Source organism: Nomascus leucogenys, chromosome 10, assembly GCF_006542625.1.
Source record: "Nomascus leucogenys isolate Asia chromosome 10, Asia_NLE_v1, whole genome shotgun sequence".
Lineage (NCBI taxonomy): Eukaryota > Metazoa > Chordata > Mammalia > Primates > Hylobatidae > Nomascus > Nomascus leucogenys.
The window spans coordinates 8581516-8589093 of NC_044390.1; the positions used below are offsets into that span (position 1 = coordinate 8581516).

General features: G+C 37.8%; 1 pseudogene; it reads left to right on the plus strand.

Moving 5' to 3' along the window:
* Nucleotides 1-3126: 3126 nt before the first annotated feature.
* On the plus strand, nucleotides 3127-5110 carry LOC100586015 (annotated as a pseudogene).
* Nucleotides 5111-7578: the final 2468 nt, after the last annotated feature.

The window sequence follows — 7578 nt, forward strand, 5'->3', positions numbered from 1 at the left end:
AAGAAAACTTCAAACAAAAAGGGCAATTAATTAAATCTCTGAAAATTGCAGCCAGCAGAAAAATTGAGAGTACACTATATGAAAATATATATAATAATACACGTAATATATACATATTATATGATATAATACTAGTTATACATATAAAAATGGATATTTATTGAACACTTTACTAAGCACTGTATTTGTGTATATAGATGTAATGTGTATGTATGCAATATATATATAATTTCATCTTTCTAAAAACACATGAAGTATGTGCTATTATTTGTCCCCACTTTACATATGAGGAAATAGAGGTTAAGTAACTTGCCCAAGGTCACAAGTTTAATAAATGGTAGATTCAGAAGTTAAACCTGGGACCATGAGACTGCAAAGACTGTCCCAAACCTTTATGCTATACAGTCAAGAGCCATAACACAGCGTAAAGGGCCAAATGGAAACCTCCATTACTCTGTCCTCACGGATGCTGCAGCCTCATCAAATCTTACTGGCCCTGGAACAGTCCTGTCATTTTTGCCCGTGCCTCTGTGCCTATGTACACACTGTTTCCTCAGTTCTGTATAATAGTTTCATGAACAATAGATGCCAAATGTTAGAAGCCTTGCTAATATATGAATTATATAAACATATACAGATTTCCAAAAGTAGCCATCACAACAAAGAATATTTCTAGAGACAAAGAGAAATATTTCATAATGATAAAATGGCAAATAACCGCAAGCCATTATCAATTTTAAGTGTATATGTGAGCATAAGAGAATTTTGAAATATATGAAGAATAAGTATCAAAGCTAAAGGAGGAAAAAGGCATACCCACAGTCATTGTTGGAGACTGACAGAATTTTCTCAGTAATTCATAGAACATCCAGATAAGAAAAACAAACCAGAAAAGATGTAGAAGATCTGTGCACTATCAACTATTTTAACTGACATTTATAGAACACTGTAGTCAGCTACTGCAGGATAAACATTCTTTTCAAATACACATGAAGATGGAGTATATATTGGGCTATAAAACAAGTCAATTGATTTTTAACGGAATAAATCTTACAGACCATGCTCTCTGATAACAACAGTATTAAATATAAATAAAAAACAATAACACATCTAGAAAAGCCCCAAACATGAAATAAAACAATCTTACTTCTAATAACCCATAGGTGAAGGAAAAAATCAAATCACAAATATTAATAATAACAGAAAATATTTTAACTGAGTGATAAGTAAAATACAATAAAAATTCATGGAAACAGCTAAATCAGTGCTTCTATTATGAAATCAGTGTTTATATTATGAAAAAAAGAAAAGTCCAAAATCAATGATCGGTGCTCTCTCTTAAGAAACTTAGAAAGAGAACAAATTAAACACAAAGTAAAGATTAGAGTACAGAACAATGAAATTGAAAAAAAATGAACAATAGAGAAAAATCAATGAAACCAAAAGCTGATTTTTGAAACGATTAATAAAATTGAGAAATCTCTAGCTAGATTTATCAATAAGAAAGAGAAAACACAAATTACCAATATCAAGATTGAAACAGCAGCCATCAATACAAATCCAAAGGATATTTACAAAAATAAGGGAATAGGATATAAAACTCCATGTCAATAAATTTGGTCACAACTAAAACAAATGAATACCTTGTAAGACAAATATTAAAACTGACACAAGAAGCAATAGATAATATGATAGCCCTATATGTACCATAAAAATTGAATTCAAAATTAAGAAGGCCATCTCACAAAGGAACCCCAGGATCAGATGGCTTTACTGTTGAATTCTATCAAACACATGAAGAAATAATACAACATTTTAGGAAAACAGAAAAGAAGAGAATATTTGCTAAACCCATTTTTTAGAGGCAGTATTACTCTGATACTCAACCAGAAAAAAACATTATAAGAAATATCTATAACTCATATCCCTTACGCATGGAGACAAAATTATATAGATACACATATATATGCAAAGTAAATCCAGTAATTTATAAAAAGGATTATGGTCAAGTGAGATTTATTCGAGAAATCCAAGATTGGTTTAACACTGAAAAATCAATTAACATAATTCACCATATTAACAAAATGAGGGAGAAAGCCCATATAATTATATCAATAGATGAAGCAAAAACATTTTTTTAAAAATTAACATCTATCCATGATTTAAAATGCTCAACAAACTGTAAAAAACAAAGGAAGGAAACATCCTCAACTGGTTCAAGGGTGTCTACAAAAAGCCTACAGAGAGCACCTTAGTTAATGATGAAATGTCTTCTCCTAAGATTAACACAAGAATACCTAGTCTTACTAGTACTCCTATTCAACATTCTTCTGGAGGCCCTAGGCAGTGCAATAGGACAAGAAGATGAAAAGAAAGAGAAGAGGAAATAGGAAGAGGAGAAAGGAGGAGGAGAAAGGAGAGGGGAAGAAGAAAACAACAAGTATACAGAATGGAAGGGAAGAAGTAAAACTCTCTTTATTGCAGACAGCATGATTGTGTACTGTAAAATCATAAGGAATCCAGAAAAAAAACTCCTAGAGCTACGTGAACTCAGCAAGTCCTATGCAAGGTCAATATACAAAAATAGAATTCTATAAACTATCAATAAACAACCAGAAAAATAAAAATTACAATTTCATTTCCAACAACATCCAAAAGTATGAAATATTTATACATAAATGTGCTAAAATATGTTCAATAATTATGCATTGAAAACTACCAAACATTACTGAGAGAAGTTAAAGACCTAAATAATGAAGAGCTGTATCATGTTCATGAGATAGAAGACTCAATATTATTAAGATATCAGGTTTGAATAATGCAATTTGTTGTTTGTATATTATGCACCAATAACTTTATTTTTAAAAAGATCTCAGGAGCAAAGACTTCCTAATTATTAAGAAATAAAGTGATGTTCTTCACTTGTAAGAGAAAAACAAAGTTAAGTCTTAAAAAGAAAGACACAACAAAACAAAAATTGTCAAATTTAATAACACTGGCTTGAAAGGCCTTAAATATTCTCAAAAAAAAAAAAAGTTACTAAAGTTTCAAATATCAGAATGGCTTTTGCACAATAGGTTTCCTGCCAGAACACAGCTGTCGTGAAAACCACTCCTAAAGGCTAAAATGGGAAAGGAAAAGACTCATATCAACATCGTCGTCATTGGACACATAGATTTGGGCAAGTCCACCACGGATCATCTGATCAACAAATAGGGTACAATCAACAAAAGAACCATTGAAAAATCGGAGAAGGAAGCTGCCGAGATGGGAAAGGGCTCCTTCCCATGCCTGCGTCTTGGATAAACGGAAAGCTGAGACTGAACGTGGTATCACCATTGATACCTCCCCATGGAAATTTGATGTTTCAGGACACAGAGATTTTATTGCAAACATGAATCCAGACACATCTCAGGCTGACTTTCCTGTCCTGATTGTTGCTGCTGACATTGGTGAATTTGAAAGTGGCATCTTCAAGAATGGGCAGACCCATGATCATGGTGTTCTTGCTTATACACTGGGTATGAAGCAACCAATTGTTGGTGTTAACAAAATGAATTCCTCTGAGCCACCCTATGGCCAGAAGAGGAAATTGCAAAAAACGACAGCACTTATATTAAGCAAATTGGCTGCAACCCGGACACAGTAACATTTGTGCCAATTTCTGGTTGGAATAGTGACAACATGCCTGAGTTACATGCTAACATGCATTGGTTCAAGGGATGGAATTTACCCATAAAGATGGCAATGCCAGTGGAACCATCCTGCTTGACACTCTAGACTGCATCCTACCACCACTCATCCAACTAAGAAGTCCTTGTGTCTACCTCTCCAGGATGTCTACAAAACTGATGGTAATGGTACTACACTTGTGGGCCGAGTGGAGACTGGGGTTCTCAAACCAAATATGGTGGTCACCCTTGCTCCAGTCAATATTATAACTGAAGTAAAAGTCTGTTGAAATGCACCACGGGCCGGGCGTGGTGACTCACACCTGTAATCCCAGCACTTGGGAGGCCGAGGAGGGCAGATCACATAAGGCCAGGAGTTTGAGACCAGCCTGGCCAACATGGTGAAACCCTGACTCTACTAAAAATACAAAAATTAGCCAGACATGGTGAGGCATGCCTGTAATCCCAGCTACTTGGGAGGCTGAAGTGGGAGGATGGCTTGAGCCCGGGAAGCGGAGGTTGCAGTGAGCTGAGATCACACCACTGCACTCCAGCCTGGGTGACAGAGTGAGACTCCATCTCAAAAAAAGAAAAAAAGAAATGCACCATAAAGCTTTGAGTGAAGCTCTTCCTGGGGACAATGTGGGCTTCAATGTCAAGAATGTGTCTGTCAAAGATGTTTGTTGTGGCAAAGTTGCTAGTGACAGCAAAAATGGCCCACCAATGGAAGCATCTGGCTTCATTGCTCAGGTGATCATCCTGAGCCGTGCAGGCCATATTGGTGCTGACCATGCCCCTCTAATGAATTGTCACACATTTCACATTGCTTGCAAGTTTGCTGAGCTGAAGGAAAAGATTGATTGCTGTTATGGTAATAAGCTGGAAGATAGCCCTAAATTCTTGAAGTCTGATGATGTTGCCACTGTTGTTATGGTTCCTGGCAAGCCCATGTGTGTTGAGAATTTCTTGGACAATCCTCCTCTGGGTCGTTTTGCTGTTTGTGATATGAGACAGACAGTTGCCGTGGATGTCCTCAAAACAGTGGACCAGGCCAGGCGCCATGGCTCATGCCTGTAACCTCAGCACTTTGGGAGGCCGAGGTGGGCAGATCACAAGGTCAGGTGATCCAGACAAAACTGGCTAACACGGTGAAACCCCATCTCTATTAAAAATACAAAAAAAATTAGCCAAGCCTGGTGGCGGGCACCTGTAGTCCCACCTACTCGGGAGACTGAGGCAGGAGAATGGCGTGAACCCTGGAGGCGGAGCTTGCAGTGAGTGGAGATTGTGCCACTGCACTCCAGCCTGGGCGACAGAGCAAGGCACTGTCTAAAAAAACAAAACAAAACAAAACAAGTAAACAAAAAACAGTGGACCAGAAGGCTGCTGGAGCTGGCAAGGTTACCAAGTCTGCCCAGAAACCTCGGAAAGCTAAATGAATATTATCCGTAAGACCTGCCACTCCAGTCTTAATCAGTGGTGGAAGAACAGTGTCAGAACTGTTTGTTTCAATTGGCCATTTAAGTTTAATAGTAAAAGACTGGTTAATGATAACAATGCATTGCAAAACCTTCAGAAGGAAAGGAGAATGTTTTGTGGACCGTGTTTGGGTTTGTGTGTTTTTTTGTTTCTTCTATTTTGTGTGTGTGGCAGTTTTAAGACATTAGTTTTTAAAATCAGTAATTTTTAATGGAAACAACTTGACTAAAAAGCTGTCACAGAATTTTAAGACCCATTAAAACAAAGTTTAATGAGAAAAAAAGAATAAGAATGATTTCCATTCTTAACAGTAACACTAGAATTTACAAGATGGTAGAACAATACTTCCACATTTCTGAGCAAAAATGATTACTACTCTAAAATTATCTAGCTGTCTTATCATTCAAGTGTCAAGAAAGAATAAAAACATTTTCAGACATGTAAAGTCTCAATAACTTTTCCTCCCATGCACCTTATCAAGGAGCTACTTGAGGCCAGGAGTGGTGGCTCATACCTGTACTCCCCACCGCTCAGGAGGCTGAGCTGGGAGAATTGCTGGAGCCAGGAATTTGAGACCAGCCTAGGCAACATGGTGAGACCATATCTCTAATGAAAAGAAGCAAAAAAGCTACTTGAGGAACTGATACACCAAAACAAAGGAGTAAACCAAAACAGGAAGACAGGACATCCAGTCTCAGAAAGGTAAAGAAAAATCCCAGGATCACAGGTGAGCATTGGGCCCAAAGAGCAAACCAGGGCAAGCAGCAGATCAAAAGATTCCAGTAGTGCTATCATCAGAAAGAGTCACGCACACACACCTCGCATGTCTAATTGTATTGAGAAGAGGTTACAGAACTGGGAAACAGTAGATTTGGAGCTTAATTCATGACTAGACACAGAAAACTAGAAAACCAACCAACTAACCAAATGACAAAATCAATAAATAAATAATACCACCACCAGGGAAACAAAAAGTTGTGCAAGAAAGGAAAAGTGGTAATAACAACCATAATATACCACATAACCTGGTATGAATACTATTTATGTAGTCATTAAAATGTGAATATGCAATGTTAATTTAACCAAAATTATGACACAGCTATAATGGGTTGGTAGGGATAGGGGCAGTGTGTATGTGTGTGTAGTTCAGGTGGAGTAAGGTGCAGAGAGAACTGATTCTTCATCTTCTATGATGGAAAGTCAATAGATAAAGCCTAAAATTGAAAAAAAAATCACAAATTAAGTTATTAGTCAGAGAGATGGAAATAAATACCAAAAGATGTCAAAGAGAAATATGTAAAACTACAGGGCTTTAAAATATAAAGTTGTTTTTTAAAAAAGCAATCCCTTGTTCCTACTTATCACCAACCACTTACCACTCCCCTAGACGTCAGTTTTACTTTCGCTGTGTCCTGTTGTTTGTCATTATTGTTCTGTCAACACGCATTTGTGGACCGGCTCCTGACACACTGTGCTTAGTATTGCAGTGACAAAGATGAACCCCATCCCTAACTTGGAGAAGCTCAGATTATACCAAGGTAACAAATACCAGTGATACAAAGCTGCCAGTGCTATGATATTTATCAGAGGCTGGGGAGTGATGGTGGAGGAAGGAATTAGTTCTAGGGTTGGCTTCAAGAGGAAGCAAGATGATATACACTCAAGAAATCGAGGTTTTCAGGTACTGTTAGAGGTCCTATTATGCGAACATCTGCATCCCTTTCCCCTCCCCCTCTTTCCCACAGCATCTGCTACCCATTGCTTAGGGAGCCTGCTGTCCCATATGGTTCTTCCTTCCATATTTTTCCCTTGAACATTCCCATGGCTCCCTCTGGCACTTCGTTCAGGTTTGTGCTCAAATATCACCTCTTGAAAGATGCTTTTCCATGGGCACCCTTATCTAAAATATCCCTCACATCCCATCACACTTTGTTTCCTTGGCCTACCCTAATGTATTTGTCTTCAAAGCACAAATCTACAGGACATTATGCATTGATTTACTTGTAAGGTTTGTTTAGTTTCTTCACTAGAATGAAGGTGCCACAGAACAGGAATTTTGTCCTGTTTGGTTGCCACTATCCCTGTGCTTGGAACAGTGCCTGGCATGTAGTAGGCACTCAACACCTATTAACTAAATGAGTAAATGGATGAAGAATGAATGTCTCCAATCCAAATCTCTCACCTGAATGCAGACCCATGTACTCAACTGCTACCATCTTCTCTCTGCCAAGCCATTTCCCCTTCCATAACCTCTCATAGCCTCCCAAGGGCTCAAGCCAGACATTTGTGAGTCAATTCTGACTTTTTCCCCTTCCTTCCTTCTCATAAAAATCTAAATAGGCAATCACTAATCCCAGTCCATTTTATTGTTGAGTATCTTTCAAATCTGTCTGCTGCTCAGCACCCCTACTGCTCTTACCTTGATTTA